The 18457-nt window shown below is 42.0% G+C and overlaps 1 protein-coding gene and 1 long non-coding RNA gene across 4 annotated transcripts in view; one reads left to right on the top strand and one right to left on the bottom strand.

Moving 5' to 3' along the window:
* actn4 (actinin, alpha 4) overlaps window positions 1-18457 on the bottom strand; it is a 47398-nt gene that overhangs the window by 22404 nt on the left and 6537 nt on the right. The window lies entirely within an intron of this gene.
* Window positions 8707-10267, top strand: LOC109529371 (uncharacterized). Of its 2 annotated transcripts, none has more exons than XR_002170825.1 (2): window positions 8707-9185; window positions 9441-10267. It is a non-coding gene; the product is annotated as an uncharacterized LOC109529371 (long non-coding RNA). The 2 variants fall into 2 exon arrangements; XR_002170824.1 differs by having other exon boundaries at window positions 9272-10267.

Genomic DNA, 18457 nt, shown 5'->3' with positions numbered 1-18457 from the left:
TTTATTGCAGACGGGTAATGCATTATTAGCATGACCGCATGCACATGTCAAGATGATGTAAATGGTTGCCATTTAGCCTGGAGTAGCTGCATGGCTAGCACGGATCCAACATCGATCCATTCAAAACTATATCAGGAAATATAAACAAGAGAAACACAGAGTAGGTGGCTTGATTTGGAATGACCATAACTAGCTTGATTTGGAATGACCATAAAACTATATCAGGAAATATAAACAAGAGAAACACAGAATAGGTGGCTTGTTTTGGAATGACCATAACTAGCATTTCATGCTTCAGCGCCACCTACTGTTGGAATTAAGTACAGCACCAGACGGCACTGGTTATCGGTCAGTATTTGCACTTCTAAGCAGACATCATTTTATCTAGAAAGCATCTGTTTGGGTCTGGAAGTGTTTAAGTTGTCCAACATGTCTTCTTCTATACAGATTGAACCACCCTGTCGTGCACGCTTCACTGGTGAAGGGTGGAAGGTTCTGCAAATGAAGCTGTCGGCTGGGAACCGCAAACTTCTTTCAACTCCCTTTTTCCGATCAGGCCCAGAGGTTAAATATAAAAGCTGAAGCGGGTTATTTAGCATTTCCAAAAAGACACTAAAACACAAATGGCATGAAATAGATACACCCCCTGCGGTGTTGAATAAAATCAGTACCAGTCATCGGTACATCCCATTTAGACAAGCTCTGGCGCGCAGTGTCATCATGGCAGGACACACTGGAATCTAACAACAACTTATGCAAGAACTATGCACGTTCATCAGGACAGAATGCAGAAAATTCAAATCAAACCTATACCATGAAATGCAAAGGCAGTCAGCCATTTTAGTTTGAAGATGTAGTTTTCAGGCAAAATTCATGGGTTGCACCAGAGATAAATTCCAACGGAATTTACCTGATCGCCACTTGAACTGGCAAATTCGGCAGATGGTTGATGCTAAATTGTGAAATTCCCAGGTTTAAATCATAGGGTATGAGCAGACCTAGGTGCCACGTGAAATACATAATATGCCCAAACTGGTAGAAAATACAATTTGGTCCCTTGTGTCAGACCTAGGTGCCACGTGAAATACATAATATGCCCGAACTGGTAGAAAATACAATTTGGTCCCTTTCAGTGCATGATCAAATTCAATTGGAACACAAGCTAAAAAAACACCAGTTCAACATTTTGTTTGAAAAAGTCAATTTGGGGAGAATTCAGACTATTTCCATTGGTCGTACCTGAATGAATTCTCTCAAAGGAATTTACCCAGTTGCCTCCAAAAAAGTACTAGCTGTATGACACAGATTAATGACGCCAAATTGTGGAAAGTGTGAATTTTCAGTATTTTGGTGTCGTGGTTTAGTGGCAACGTTTGCATTAAAGAGAAAACGTCATAACTGAACTCCACAAAGAGTTTAACCAAAAATTGTGTGAATAAAGAAAACAATCCATTCACCATGCTCAATAATTTCACAAACATAGATCATTTTACACATACACACACACAAAAACATTTGATGAGGTCAATGTGAAAGATGGCTCTGATGGTTTACTCATCATGTTGGTCCACCATCATCATACCGTCCTTGTAGAACAGGCGATAACACGCCTCTGATGTAATTATATCACTATGTTGTCAAGTTGTATCTCACCCTAACAACCTGTCACTGCAGCATGTACCCTCACACATTCACCAGGTTTAAGGGCCTTAGACATGCAGCGACGTGCTGACACCACAAACGATTCCGACTCAGGTAGGAGAGAAGCCAAGATGAAAAACAAAGACAGACACAGTGTTTTAGTGTATTATTTGAAATACCACAAAGAGGAACTGGGGATGGAAAACAGAAGTTAGAATATTGCAACACAGATCTATTAATGAAAGGTTCTTTGAGGCAAAGTGCCATGAAGCTTGTAAAATTTGAGACATCAGACACAATCTTTAGGGCAGGTTTGTCTTTGAAGAACACCTTGAATATGGCTAAAATGACGGCTCCTGAAACCAAAATGGCAGCCTTCACGTGCATTTTCAGGCATGGCTTCTGAGGACTTTGTTGAGCCACTGATGATAAACATGCCTACCAAAATTCATAATGGTAGGTAAACTGGATTTGGAAGCTAAAAAACAAACTGAATTGTTAACAAAATTCATCAAAAGTCATCAAAATCTGCTGCAACACAGCAGCACAGGTCTGTAACATTCCAGGAAGGACTTTCAAATCTATATTGAAGTAATACATGCTGCATTTGTTCTCCATTTGTAAAGCCTCAACAAACATACACGCGCTTCACGGCAAAGGCCCAAGAACTAACTGGCCCCACACTTTAAATTCATTCCATGCAGCTCTGCTCATACTGTGCTGCTGTTGGAGGATACACAGCCTTAGCTACTGTAGAGCGACGGCAGGAACTGGACACCATCAAAACAACCTCACAACTCCATCCCCCCAAAACCCCTTCCCCTCCAGGACATGATGAGAGCCAGGGTTGAGGCCTACAAGTGTGTTTGAGAAGTGAAAGGCTTAAAAGAAAGAAGCAGCGCACGGCGACTTGTCTCAACAGCTGCTTGGAGGTCAGCGCTTGACAGTGATGATGCTTAAAACACACACAAAAGTTGAAACATGCACACACCCAAGAGCAAACATGATGAAGTCAAAGCAGAGGTTTCTTTGCTCTTATTATACTCTCAAATCTGGACATGTCATCATTTACGCGTACACACACACACAAACACACACACACAAACACACACACACACACACACACACACACACACACACACACCTCCTTGCTACATGTGCTGACAAGTTGTCAGGAAAAAAAAACACTACACTACAAGACATATTGTTGAAATCTGACCTTGTGGAGCCAGCTTCTTAGCATTTCAAGAGTCATCAAACTTAGCAGTCATGCTCTGATGACAAAAACTCGTTTTAACAATTTAGCCACAATTTGTCTACAATGTATTGTTTAAATGTGGGAGCAACTGGACAAAATCTCAACCATAAAATGGCAGCTTGAAAACAAAATGGGAGACTTCCTCCCGCTTTTTTGGGCATGACTTTTTTTGTGGGTCTACTATGTTCTATGATTGTCACGCCGGCTGAATTTCATGTTGCCAAATGAAACCTGCCGCAGGGCAGAATTTAAAAGCAAAAAAATTGTGGGAGGCGCTACAAAGCCACTTTTGTTGTCATACCCTGACTTGCAACCGGATAATTTCAACTGTTGGAGATGCCGTATCCCAAATGACCACTGGACAGACTCCACTTGAGTAAATAAAAGGCCATGCTTCTAAATGACACAGCCAAGTAGAAGTTTGTCAAAGTACAAACCCTAGATTTTGCCCAAAATGACCTATCTGTTCAATTTCATTAATGGGTCTTTGAGACTTTTGAGTGTGTCCTGTTTCATGATGGACATGTCCACCGGATTTCATGTTGATCTCAGAAAGTAATGTAAGGCAGCTCTTACAAAGAATCTTCAAAAAGATCATCAAAATCTGTCACGATGCTCCGTCCACATTTGACGATGTAGACAAAAACAAAGCGCAGATATTTAGGGTCACAGATCTGCCGAGTATGCATAGCTGCTTCCGATCGAGCCTCACTTGGGCAAATTCCGAAGTTCAACAAAGTACGGGCCCTGAAATTCACTCAATATGGCTGCTGCAAACCAAAATGCCAAACTACCTGTCCTTAACATGTTTTCATGTGAGCTGTTGTGATAGACATTCAATGGATGTGAAATTAAGTGTGATGAGTGTCAAGGGCTATTTTTCTAACTTTCTTGACTCCTGATTAAAAAACAGCAATTACAAGAGTGATCCGAAAGATATACACTACATAGCTATTTGGTAATCTAAGCTTCTTACATGACGGTGGCACGTGGGAGTCCCCCACAGGGGCACAACACAGAAGCCATCTAAATCCTGTTCGTGTGTGTGCAAGATGATCCTCCTGACCCAAAAAGGCACGATCAGTTACACTGTCAACCAGTCTTTGTCCAAACCTTTGCGCTGCTTTAATAACAGCCATATTTCCATAACTTCAACTTATGTCACAAAACAGGAAATGCGTGGGTAGGTGGGAGAGTGAATAGGGGGGACTTTCAGACTAAAATGTCAAGCTGTGCTGTTATTTGTTCATTTATTTATGTCGCTTCCTGTCTTTGTTGCCGGGTCAGACTGCACCAACCGAAACATTTGCAGGTTGAGGCCTTGCACTTTCAAAATGTACACGCACGCATGCAAAAACTTGCAGTTAAACTGTTGGCACGTTGTTGCTCACAATGTACATGGTTCCTGACCCCATACATGTCGACACAATGTTGTAATACTCTGAGGCTCATTGCAACACCAAATATTTTGTTCAGGTTGAGGTGTTGCAGAACGATATTTCGAAACCATAAAAACTCCACACTCATGTTGAAATGCACCAAGTGGACATTTCATTGTATTGTGTGTGAAAACAGAGATGATGAAAATCAGACAAATTCCCTCGGGCAAGTTAGCCGTTCAGAGACCCCTTGAAATGGTCAAAATGGCACAGAAATTGTAGTTTTGAACCAATATGGCTGACTTTGAGTCTTCTGTGCCATGGCTTCGAGAATTTTTGTAGATTTACTCATGAAAGACAGGCCTACCAAATTCAGTATTCTTGAGGGGAAACCGGCCTAAAGACGCTGACTTTTTAAAAGGTTTCAGTAGGCACTACAGATCCAAATTATCACCGGGAGGGTTGTCCACTTAAAAAATAAAATAAAATAAATACATAGTGTCATTCCTCAACTAGACACCGCTACATACTCGTATGTCTGAGAGTGCCATCCAGTGTGGTAGAACACAACATAAAAAGACGACAGAGCGGACATGGCATCTGTAAAGCTGAAATATACACCGGAGCTCAAAGTGGAGTCTTCCAAAATGCATTTGTACAAATAAATGCCTTTCAAAGTAATCTCACTGTTCAGCTGCTCTTTTATGGCCAGTGAAGAGTTGGCGCACACAACAGGATGAAATCACAGAAGAATAATCAGCGACCGGTCTTGGCATCCAGTTTGTCTGTTTCTCTCATATCACACCATCGCTTGGACTTCTCTCCCCCTGGCCAATCAGCAGCTGAGCTAATCCACACTTCCTGTCTTGAGGTTCGCTACAGGAAGCCGAGCGTGGGTGGAGGGAGAACGTCCAAGTTCATTGTCCAGGAATGTGCGGCAAAGAGATCCAGCGGAACGGGAAGTTAAATATTAACCCACTCGAGCGAGTCCGGTGCACCACCTGAGGACCAAAAGCCATCCAATCAAAACGGACCACGTTTGCTTCAGAACCTGAATGGAAAAAACAAGTTCATTTTAGCTGAGGCTGCTAGTGCCAACAGCTTCAGGCTTGTGAGTTCATGATGATGTCAGTTATTTCCTGTCGGATGAATGATCTAATTTGCTCAGCAATTAAAACACACAATCACCGCAGCAGATTTTGGATGAAAAATGTTGGGAGGTGCACCAGCCAGGACAATACATTTCATCATGAGGAAGCACTTATGAGTTCATCAAACACAAAACGTTTGGTCAAGCTCTAACCTTCTGGTGTTGACTATTTCGAGTTTTGTGCTTTATATAGTGAGGCATCAAACTTTGATGTCATACTCCAGCCACTTTTTTCCACAAATAAAAATAAATAAATAAAAAACCCATCTGTCTTGTGCACAAGGAAAGGAAAAATTGGTAGCAATCAGATAAAATGTCTCAGTGTTTTCCAGAGAAGGACCTCTGGCAATGGACAAAATTTCCATTAAAAAAGCAGATTAAAGCCAACATGGCTGACGTGATGTGCATTTCAGGTATGGTTTCTTGAGACTTTTTTTTGTGGCTCTACTCATGATTAAAATTCCGAAGAAATTTAATTTTGGCTAGCTTTGTGCCAGGGAAAATCACGACGCTGATAACGTAAGGTGGTGGTGGTGGAGGGGTTTGATCTGTTGTTTCTTATTCTGTAGTTGGCACAAAATTACCATGGAGGCGGCTGCCACACAATTTTGAACACAGGAAAAACCCTGTTATCATCATTGGTTTTAAACATGCACGGATGAACGCGAGTGTGTATTCCTGTCACAAGCACTATTATCCCACAGTGCCAATCGGCCGGCGCGCAGGGAGCTGCCAGCCCAAAGCATCAGCTGTTTGTATTGGCCTTTTATTACTAAAAGTGACGGTGGAATGTTTCCAGAGAACATGGTGTTAATTAGCTCACATGAAAATGGCCACACTGAAGCTGAACAGTGGTGTTAAAAAAAACAAAAAAACGGGAAGTCATCATGGGAAGTTAAGATGGGCAAGTCGACCCAAACATTTTTTTGAAGATGTTCAATGCCAAATTTAGCGTCTTGTAAAACAGCTGGCAATGTGGAGAAATTTGCTTTGAAAACGGCTAGCAGTGAATGAGCTAAGAGCAAACCTTCGAATTTTGTAAATACCTGGTTTGTTCCCATTAAATCCCATGCATACAATCCAGCATTAACAATTCCTGTAATTTTGCAACTTTGATGCTAACCAGGCATATCAAGATGACATGTGAAACTAGTTGAGGAAGTAGTTGTTCCGAAAAAGAAGAAGTAATCATGCAGCATATCAAAGGATGCTTTTAAACTTTGTCACCACACACTGCCCGTGTCTCATTTTATTGACTGAGGTGTGGCCTTTCCCCCTACCTATTTCTTCAAACATGAGCAGCAGTAAAGATGCTACAGTTGTTGCAAGACCGAACACCAAACAAATTGAGGCTAAGAATGTCATTCAGGACTTTCAGAACACTTAAAAGTTTACGAGGTCTGACCGCAGTGTTCCAATCCAACCTAAAAGCTGAAATCTGACAGTCTTACATAAAGACCGATAAAAGAGAAGAAGCCATTGAGAACAAAACATAGAAATATGACTGGCCAATTATTGCCAGGCACATTTTAGGGCGTTGATAATCAGGACAGGAAGTCAGACAAATTTAACATTCCAAAATCATTATCTGAATCATCTTTATTCGTCAAGGGAATTTGTCGGAATTTGGCCTGAGCCGCTCTCGTATTAGAGCAAACAAGCCACTATATCAAAATACAGTAGTGCCTTGAGGTACGAGTGACGTATTTTCTGCTTTGGCTTGCGTGTGCAGACTTGAGATACAAGTGCCGTATGGTGGCAGCGAACTCAACTGAAAGAACAATCTCCCCCCGCCCCCTCCCCAAAAAAGCTTCAAATTATTCATTGCCATTCACAGTTGTTTACTGTGAAACAAAAATAAAACAAACTATTGTGTAAAGCAACCACAAAGCTTGGTCTTTCAGTCCACTAACTTAATGCTAATACTAGTTGGCATGTATTTGCAGCATTATAACACAGTTCGCAACAGATTGAAGACAAATGGTGCCGCAAAACACACACACACACACACACACACACACACACACACACACACACACAAACTTTTTTTTTAAATGTCTTAACATTAGCTCTTTACAAAAAAGCCCCTTATAAACATATAGTTAATCAATGTTTGATGGCTATAGATTGATTATGACTAGTATTTCCTATTTGAGGGTGGGGGGACAGTTTAAACATTTACAGTGCTGACACACTAGGGTGTGCATGCCTGCAGCATGAGAATGTGCTTGAGGTATGACAAGGACACTTTCAAGTAATGTGTCATGGGGCTAGAATTAGATGCTCAATGCCAGAGAGAGCGCCGCGTAGCGGCCAAATCACATCAAAGCACAGCAAAGGGTGTGAAAATGCAGCTCGACAAGAGTTTCAGGCCAGCCCGGTCACCCGGGCTCTTCCTGTCCCGCCTCTTCCTCCTTGTCTCCACCCACCTGGTCAGCTTTTACCTTATAAGGCAACGCACCCAACCGCCTCTTACGGTGACGACAGTGATGTAACGGGGCAGCAAGCTCCCGCCGACACACCGCCATCAAGGTGACAGTGCAGTCCCCCCTGCCCTCAAAATTGTTCTGCTTTGTGCGGTCTAACACAACAACGCATACACACATGCAAGCACACACAACTGCATCCTCACTGCTCTCACATTTTCACTCTTTCTCTCACACACACATGAAGTTCGACAGACAGCACATGACAAAGCAACTTCAATCAAAACCAAGACTTCCTGGGAGTGTCCTCAAATAGCCTCCTGTTCAGTGGCTTCACAAAAGACAGCATGAGTCAAATCAAATAAGCGGCGTTCTGCTGACATTACATTGGAGTGACTGAGAAAAAAATGTCAAGAATGCTGCCAGGAAGAACAGGAGGAAGAAGGGAAGGGAGTTCTTATAAAAAGTCCAGCAAGGATCCAGAGTTTCCGCTTGTTGATGACCCGTACAAGAAACACTTACTAGCTCCCACATTCCAGAGAACAGACACGTACATCTTTATGGCTTCAAACCTCTCTGGCCTCTTAAAGCCTGAGCAACGCACCAAAAAAATTAAAGCCGATGCCACTCCAAAAAATGAATGACAAGTCTGAACGTCAAGGACTGACATTGCAAGAAGCAGGTCAAGATTCGTTTTTAACTTGAAATATTTTGAAAAACGGGCTTTAGTAAGTACTGGGTGTTCTGTCAAAAATAAATAAATGCTGATCAACAGTTACATACAACTTTATGAAGTTACAATAATTGATTTTTAAAACGCCTTTACATGAGCAACAACGGCAATCATGCTGGACCAGTATAAAGTTGGGATACATGTATTAAATTAATTGTTCTAATATTGACCGACTGAAATGCTAATCCTGATTTAGTTCGATGCTCCGAAATATTTGCGATGATAAAAATAAAACAAAGTATAAAATGGTAATTAATTTACTGTAACTTGCTGCACGTACAGACGTTGGACGCATTGAAGAATTACGAGAATGTCCATGTTTCTAAACTGATATCAATCAGTGTGGTAATTTCGGGTCTAACTGCAAGTAGAAAAGAGGCTGGGCGGGGCTTCGTGTCGGTCTACTGCAGCCTATTGCAAGACAGGAAGGAAGTTTCTGTGGGTTTTGTGGTTTTTCTGATTATTGCCGTTTCAAGCCTGAAGTCACCGCACATATAAAGTGTGAGAAGAAGCACTCCCCAACCAACATGATGGATGGAAAGCACAAGAATACCTGAACACTGACAAAAGACAATTCTTTGGGCGATGGTTCCATCTGGTACATTTCATGACCAAATCAGCCATTTTTCGCCACAGGCAAAACAAGAAATGTAATTGTAGCTCACTCCCACTCCACTCCAACAGGTGACGGAAGGCCAATCCTTTCCAACAAGACCATTTGCTTATTCTCAAACTGGAATTACTCCAGTTGTTATATTTTCGTACTTGGCGTTTAGCTTTTCCTTCATCTTGGCCTATAATTTGTTTCGATTATTTTGGCGTTGATACTTTAAAGTCTCACGGTCTCATTCAGATTACACCGACAGGCAAGCTCCTGCCTGCCAGACTGCAATTGCTGTTGCTGTGTCCAGCAGTGTGTGTGAAATAGACAAAAAACAAGCGGCAGCCTCCAATGCCTGCACCACATCCCCGAATGAAAAGGTTTGTGTTGCTGATTCTTATATTAAAAATGTGGAATTGTTTCAGAACAATTCTTTAATGTTCAGAAAAATATAGTTTAAAATCGTAATTGTTTGCACTGTTACAGATATCTTGACTGTTAAAATGTTCACTTAAAAATGTTCAATAAAAAGGTGCTTTTTTTTGTTGGGTTGATCCGATTTTTTTGTTGGATTGATCAATTATGCCAACAAAATTTAGACCTTGTTCCTTCCACTGAAAGCACAGTCATTTAAAGGTTCATAGTTTCCACAGACAAGACACTGTACACATTAATGTTGTCCCTTTAGAAGCTCTTCTGTTACTGACGTGACATTCAAGAGGTTTAAAGGCAGGAATCTGGTTAATCCAAATTTTGTGAATGTACCCATGATAACACCTGGTGTGTTTTCTTTGGTGGAAAGTTTTCTGTCTTGTTTGGTATTAATGTGGGTCAGCAAAGACGCCTGCCGTAGGCCGCGAAACTCCCATCCTATCTGATCCAATCAAAGCTGACCCGAGGGGGATTATATAGTCGACAAAGACTCCTGTGTTGGCCGTCTGACTCGCCGTGTTGTCATTTCCAGCTTTAACGCCCTCCACGCTACTCCGGCTACGCTTGTGGCACTGGTCACAGCTCTGTTGTTGTGAAGGATTCCTTTGCTACTTTCTCTCACTTTGATCGTCTATTTTTGGTCTTCTCGCATCAACACTCAAGTGCTGATGCCACAACTGTTTTTAAGAAATGCTGTGCATGCTCACAACTCCCATTAATATGTTCAGTTTTCCAGAGTACTGGTTAACAGTCCACAACCTGGCCATTGTGTGAAGCTGTGGAGATGCAACTAAAAATAAGATACTGTAATATCAGGTTGCTTAGCAACAGCAACCCAAGCAGTTGATAGCTGAAATGCACAACTACTGCTGCAATAAAATGGTTCAAGAACAACAACATTGGTGTTACAGTTCTGATACCAACACAAAAGAAGAAATTGCCAGATTGACTTATTTCCAGCTATTCTGTGTTGGTGTCTTTCATGGACTACCTAAATACAATCCTTAGACAAAGGGAAGAAAATAATCCAGTCCGTGGGAGACTCGACAGCCAAGGATTTTCGCCATATTCTGTATTCGATAATGGCAAGTTTCAACACGAGCCGAGGACACCGGAGCAACAATAGAAGATTCTGTCGCATGGACATTATACAAAAAGGCGATACCTGGTCTTTCATGCCATGCCCAGATATTGTTTAAATTATTTTATATTCAGCTTGTAACTGGCCGTTTGTATTCATGAACGAAAACAAAAGGCAAAGAAATATAGAACAGAGTTATATCGAGAATTGATGTAGCACGCCATGATGCCAAATTTCTGATATTATAATCGCAATTGAATCGAATTATGAGACCAGTGAAAGTTCAAACCGTTCTGCACAGAGATCGTGCAAAATTGCTGTCTCAGAGCCGTAACATCCATAACATTAATGCATACGACATTGGGATGACTGTATGCGCATTCACGCTGCGACAAGACATCCCGCATACAAGCAATAAAATGCTTGAAAGTTGGAAAGTAACAACTGCTTTCAGCATAAGAGGTCGTAAGAGGGTGGAAACATCTGTCTCGAGAACTGTGGCCTACTCTGATACAAATGTGATGTTAGCCACAGAAAATTGGCTTTGTTCCCCCCCGATTCTTTTGGTAACTTCCACACAAAACAATCGCCAAGGGAAAACAACAGATTTTCTAGGCCGGTGAAAGGTGCTAGAGATGTTAATGAGGAAGCTGTTGCTGGAATCTGTTTCACGTGAGCATCTTTTCTCAGTTCTCAGCTGTGTTTTCATGTATTGGTGTTTAAAAAGCAAACAGTCAATTGTAGATTTTATTCAAATTTTGAGGTGTGTTTGGAATTTCGAGGGAAAATGCCAGAACGCAAAATTCATTTGTGTTTAATTACAGAGAGATACAGCATAGGGCAGTGGTTCTTCACCTTGCTAAAGGTACCCGAACCCAACCAGAGTGGTCTGCAGTATCATTAGGCCCTGTTGGAAAACAAAATCAGTGCTGAGATGTGGGTTTTTTTTGGATTGCTTTGGTTATTCGATTGTTCAGCCCAAATCTACATACAGCACGTCTATTCATAAATCAGAAATACATGTACAACATCATCAACACAAGGCAAATACTCCTGTACTGGCAGAGCCTATCATGTGTTCATTTTGGGGACCATGTTAATAAGTGGGAGGATAGCTTTCATAAGCATGACAAATGTTGATCATTCCGAAAGGTTTTCACTCGATTTTACCTGACTTGGGCAATTTTGAAAACATTTTGAAGACGTTATCCTGGGATAGAACGATGATTTTTACATGGAAAGATCCAAAAGGACTCCGAAATCAACTGACTTACCATGTCCACTCATACTGCACACTAACGCGAGGAGAGGATGTAAAATGAAAGTCATTTTCAAGGGATTGTGTGGTGGAAGCCGCCATAATGGAGCCCTCCACGCCCAGGGGCATGAGGGTGGGGGGTCGCGTACATGAATCTGGGGCACGAGGATCACTGTCTTAAAACAACAGACGGGTTTTGGGTCGACCCACACGCATTATGTCGTTTTCCACCAGTGGACATCTTGTGGTTTAATGCGACTCGTGTGGCTGTTGAATACATCCATGAAGACAGAAAGGTAATACAGACATTAATCCTTTCTGAGTGATTGCCCGATGAGCCAAGTTGTGGTGGCCCTGTCAGAACTGGTACAGCGAAGCTTGCTGCCAGCGAGCTGGTTTGGTGGCCGGACACAGTGCTGTCGTGGACCTGGGCCATCGGGTCACTGCTAATATCCGGTCGTGAGTTTGAAAAAAAATAAAAAAATACAACGTCCAGAAAATACCTTGTTTGTGTCATGTTTACTTTGTGGTTTCAGTGGCAACCTGTTCAGACAGTCAACTAGATACATTGGGGTGAAATTTCCTATAAAAGCATGATTTTCTGCAATGGAAGCAAGTATACGCTGTATATATTTTTAATTACATTGTCGTTCACTTCATGTTCACTTTCAGTTTCCGCTGCAACCCTTCGAACCAGCTGTCATATCTGTGCACTGCGCATGCTGCTATGTAAAATCTATTGCTTTGAGGTATGGCAAAACCCCTTGTTGACACAAACATAAGAATTAAAAAAATATAATCAAAATTCAAATCATTACTCCACTCCCTGACCATGGTGATGGTATTCCACAGAAAAAGTTTCATAATTAAGATTCCAATGCGTTGAAAACAATTATCTCCAGGAGGTGACCGCTAATTGAATAACAACTGTACGTTACACAGGTAATTACGAGTCAGGAGCGACTTGACCCTCCTAAACTAGCATCAACAATCCGACCTCAGTATTTTGTGCTGCATTCAAGCCCTGTCCCAGCTGGGAGCATACTATTCCAAAAGCCTGATTATATGTAGCGGAAATTAGGATGAGTGAACGCAGTGTAATGAACACACGTTGAAGAAAAACACACAAGTCAATCCCCAGTCACATCAGGATATAATCCGGTCATCTGATCTAGGGTATAATCTCTGCGAGGAGGGTGGGGTTTGCGGGCTGGGCAGATGCCGCATGGAGCATGTGGAGAGGATTGTGTTGGAGCTCTGAAGTGGCGTTTCCAAAAATACAACGCAAAGAGAGAAAGGCATCCACACCAATTCAGAGGCCATAGGCACAAGACAATGCTGAGAGACAGAAGACAAGTATTGGCTACTTGTATGCTCTCCTGTGTGTTTTCTCATGATACGCGGTACAAAAATCACCGGTTAGGTTTACTGCAGACTCAAAGTCATCTTTTTACAGATTTTAGGCGACTCAAGCCTTTAAATTGTTTGCAAAAACATGCTGGTGTTAGGACTCACAATTTTTCTTCTAAAAGCACATACATACAGTATATACATGTGTATATTTATACATATTTTTTTTCACTTGATATGTTCCCACAGTTATCTTTTATTCCCTTCCAAGTCTTCTCTAGTTAGCAAACAGCTTCTTCCTTGTCTGTTCCTCTACCCTTTTTACAGTTCAATAAAAGTGATAAAGTACAATATACTGTATGTGCAGTCTCAAAAGCCTTTTCAGGTCATTAAAAACTGCAGGGCGTCCATAGATCAAATCGCCCATTGTGCAGGAATCGGTCACAAACTGTCCCCCCGCACCCCTCCTTTTTTTTTTTTTACATTTAAATTATTAGTCTAAAAACGCGAAAAGACATTAGCTCTATGCCTAGACCCAGTTGCAAATCTAAAAAATATATTAAAAAATGTAGTGCTTTATGACCACTTCTGTAAAGCTACAACGCTCTGTCTGTCTGTCTTTTGGGGGGAACAGGACACCCCGCCCCTTTCCCGGCAAATAGCCCCACTCCCACCGGCCTAGCAGACTACAATGAGGCACCAAAGGAATGTTGCAGCCCCCCCATAAAAATCCCTCGGCCCGTCTGAGCGTCATCACGCCGTCCAATAGCTGCATGGAGGTGAAAAGATATGGAGGGGTGAGAGTATGACTGGGGCGGAGGGGGGGCTACATTCCTCACTGCTCTGTCCTCTGGCTGGCCGTCTGCTGGACTGGCATTGTGGATGGCGGTCAGCTGAAAGGGGGTTGGGTGGGGAGTGGGACGTGGAGGGTTTACCCACAGCTGACCTGAAATCAGATGGCTTTTTTTGGTGGGGGCGGGGGACTTGGCGAATCAGAGATGTTCACACTGACTGACAGAGAAGGACAAAATGAGACTGCAATTGACAGTTAGGACTGTGTATAGGATCATCAGTAGCTCCCTCCCCCATGTTGAGGACTCGCAAGCTTCACGCTGTCCATGTTCGCCCAGACACAATCAGAATTGTTCTGCCTTGGCTGAGGTCTGCACTATTTTGTTTCTACTGCCAAAAGTTAGGATATGTTGCAAAATCACTGATTGGGTTGAAGAGCAGTAGGGGGTTGCGTTCAGCTTTAGTGGCAACCAGAAGTAAATTATACACACAACAAAAATATATCTACAATAGGTTTTTCAACAAACACAAAAATAAAGTTCTTAATTTTGTTTGGTTCATATTTACTTTCGGCTTCAGTGCCAACCCGCTTCGGCAGCAGACTATGCAGAAATGTAAATAGTCCCACAAGTACGGGCAGTTTATTTAAAAATACATCCAAGAATCTCCTTTAAAAAAAATAGCTTTACTTTCAGCTTCAGTGCTAACCCATTTAGGCAGCCAACTAAAAAGAATAAAAGCACCCAAAAAAAAAAAAGCATGAATTTCACAATTAGATACATTACATGATAAAAGTTCAAAATTTCACTTTGTTCGCTTGGTTCCTTTTGACTTCTGCAGCAACCCATTTAGTCATCAAACTATTAGAATTAAATATAAAAGCAAGTTAATACACTGTAAATAGGAGCGTTCCGATCAGTTTTTATTTCCTGCCAATTACGATATGATCATCCATGAATAAGATCTGCCAATTCCGATCACATTGATGAGCTGCAACTTTTTTCACTAAAAACAGCCAATTTGCGAGATGTCTTCATCGTTTTGACCTTGTGTCGACAAGCGTGACAAGAAGCTAATAGATAAGAGTAACGTCAGAATCAAAAGCCAGAATCAAAAGCGGAACAACTGCTTGAAACCCACCTTTTGTTTCACACTTGTCACCTGACGCAGAGTAAACACACCTAAGCTAATAGATAAGAGTAACGTCAGAATCAAAAGCGGAACAACTGCGTGAAACCCACCTTTTGTTTCACACCTGTCACCTGACGCAGAGTAAACACACCTTAGAAGATAAAACACCACAAATAACAGCCCAATGACAACAAATGCCATCCAAGGTCCTGTCAGGTCACAGTTACCTATCATCCCATTTACACAAGTCTGCAATATTTACTAGGACGACCAATCCATCCGCTAGTTTGTTGTTATATCACGGTCGGAAAGTGCTGGAATCCATAAATCAACTCAACCTACAGTAAGTAATATCTGATGAAGCTTTTCAATGACTGAACAAGCTGTAATGTGCACATCTATCCCTCTGGAATTGATTCATTTAAGGATGAGGAATGGAATCAGCTCTCCATTGATCACGTCTCAAAATACACTTAGTGAGACGTATTGCTAGTGTCTGGAGACAACCTAATGGTGTTAATGGCAACAATGGGATAGAAGTGTATGATAGAAAAGAAATGAACAAGAGGAAAAACAACTTCATAGATTCCCAGATCACTAATTTTACCCATTGTAGTTTTGGGAAATTTGGGAAAAACAACTTAGCACGCGCACCTTGTCTCAAAATACACTTAGTGAGACGTATTGCTAGTGTCTGGAGACAACCTGATGGTGTTAATGGCAACAATGGGATAAAAGTGCATGATAGAAAAGCAGTGAATAAGAGGAAAAACAACTTCATAGATTCCCAGATCACTAATTTTACCCATTGTAGTTTTTGGAAATTGAGTCAAATGGCAACAATTTAGCACGCCCACCTCGGCAGCGGCAGAGGAAAAAGGCATCTTGGTACCTTCTTGGAAAACCTTGGGATTAATTCAACTTTACGGCCATTATAATGACGGTGGGTGCCCCAGCCTACAATCCCACCGGACAACCGCAGGCTGGAGCAATTTTGATTCCCAGATCACTAATTTTACCCATTGTAGTTTTTGGAAATTGAGTCAAATGGCAACAATTTAGCACGCCCACCTCACACACACACACACACACACACACACAACAAAAGTGTGATTATCCGGACCTCATGTCATTCCTTTTCACGACTACATTTCAATCTTATCCTTTATCTTATCTTTGCGGAAAATTAAACACACACCCAGGAGGGAACGTCAGCACTAAAATTTATCGGTAGCAGTTTGGTTTGATTTTGAAGTCACATGCTTTGGGTCCCTTGGGTACAGCAAGGAAGCAAAACATAAAATCATAAAACTGCTTTTCTTTCTTGTAAACAGTAACAAACTGAAACAAACTCCAAGATGTGCAAAATGGCCAATATGCAGTAAAATAAATATTTCATAATACAGTATACAGTGTATAGGCCAAAAAGCACAGTGCTAGTCAGAGTCTGAGCCGCACTGTGTTTGTTAGCGGAGTATAGACGGCGATGATCCAATGAACTAATACATTCCGTGTGGCCTCTTGGGACACTTCTGCAAAAATTTGAATACGTGGAGCTTTATTTCCCAAATAACATTTTTTTAACTGCTTCTCCGTGTTTACTGAACCAACGCCGCACCATTTTCACACACCCTTGACTCCTTCTGGAAATATGTGGAGGCTAACTGTCACCACGAAGCTTAGCTTGTGACAGACGGTAGCGTCAAGGGCGCAGCGAGGCCAAGATTTCAATGATGCACCCAACACACGTGGAAGGTCGATTGTCAACTTTACCAGGAAGCAACCCCTCTGATAGACAGCAAGTCTCTGGCGTCTGCCTCTGTTACTACTCCAGAAGGCTGCAAATTCACAGGTCCAAACGCCGAGCCAGGTTGGTCACTACCTTACGCACAGTTGCTGCTCCCTGTTTGTATTATCCCAGTCGGAAGGAAAGAACAACTTGTGTGAACAAACAACTTTGATTTTGCATCTTTTGGATTCGCTTTCCCACAGCAAACAAGCCTGATTTGCAAATTAGGGGTGTCATGGTAAAGCACAGATTCATTTGCCTTTACAGTTTCTCCTAAAAAATATTATTGGATGTGTGGGCTCTTAGAAGACAGAGCTACAGTATATGCATTTCAAACTGCATTAGCGTTTGATTGTATTTAATATTTATGTGTCAGTTGGTGTTAAAAATGTAATAATTTCCTAAACTTTGAATAAAGGTTTTATGGTTGACTGAGTAGATTAGTGCAGATATAACTGATCTCAATGTCAACTTTGAGGGTCAAATCAGCGTACTAGCAGTTAGCAAGTCTGCCTCTCAGGTGAGGTTCTCAGTTTGAATCTCGGCTCAGGCCGTCCTGTGTCGAGTACTTCATTTCCCGCCCCCCCCAATGCTTGCGTACATCGTCTTTATCGAAAGCAACCAATCCAGAGTTTAACCCGCTTCCTGCCCAATGCCAGCTCAGCTAGGCTTCAGTTCACCCGTTATCCTGATGAAGATAAACTGAATAGATTTTATACTGCAAACACAAAAATACATAACATGACAGAAAGCATCTACAGTGAAGTGATATTTTCTGAAATGCTTACATAACAGTAGAATGACACTAAATATGAGAGAATATATAAAACTTATACAATATAATTAGAAAACTTTTCGTATTGTCTCATGAGTATGCAGGGTCAGTGCCACTTTGGGCTACCACAACATGGCTCATGGTCATGTCGGACCCTGCCCGAATTCACATCCTTTTCTTTCCAAACGACTTCTTCAAAATGAGGTGTGCATCGCACACCCTTTTTACCGCTCACTTGCGCAATGACTGGCAGGGCGAGCGAAGCCATGCCACAGGTACATTTCCTTGCTTGTCCCACGTTGCCACCGTCACTAATGACGTTGGGTCAGCGAAATCGGTCAGGTGTACACTGCACCGCCTTTTCTTGGCCCCCTCATCCATCAATCACCTAACTGAGCACTTGTGTTTGCGCAGGGAGTCAATGATTGGCCAGGTCGGCACAGGACAAACTTTGGCCCCAGGAACAAGTGGGTAAGGTGTGCATTTGACGGCTAAAAGACACGCAGAGTGGCCTAATAAAAACAAACTGTGAATGTTGGGAGTGTTGTCACGCTGCTAGTTAGTATGTCAGTCATCTGACCAGGGAATCACGCACACGCGTGCGCACACACACACACACACACACACACACACACACACACACACACACACACACACCCCG

Source organism: Hippocampus comes, unplaced genomic scaffold (assembly GCF_001891065.2).
Source record: "Hippocampus comes isolate QL1 unplaced genomic scaffold, H_comes_QL1_v1.1 scaffold72, whole genome shotgun sequence".
Lineage (NCBI taxonomy): Eukaryota > Metazoa > Chordata > Actinopteri > Syngnathiformes > Syngnathidae > Hippocampus > Hippocampus comes.
Note: the sequence above shows the minus strand (reverse complement) of the source record. Positions and strands in the feature narration are given on the sequence as shown.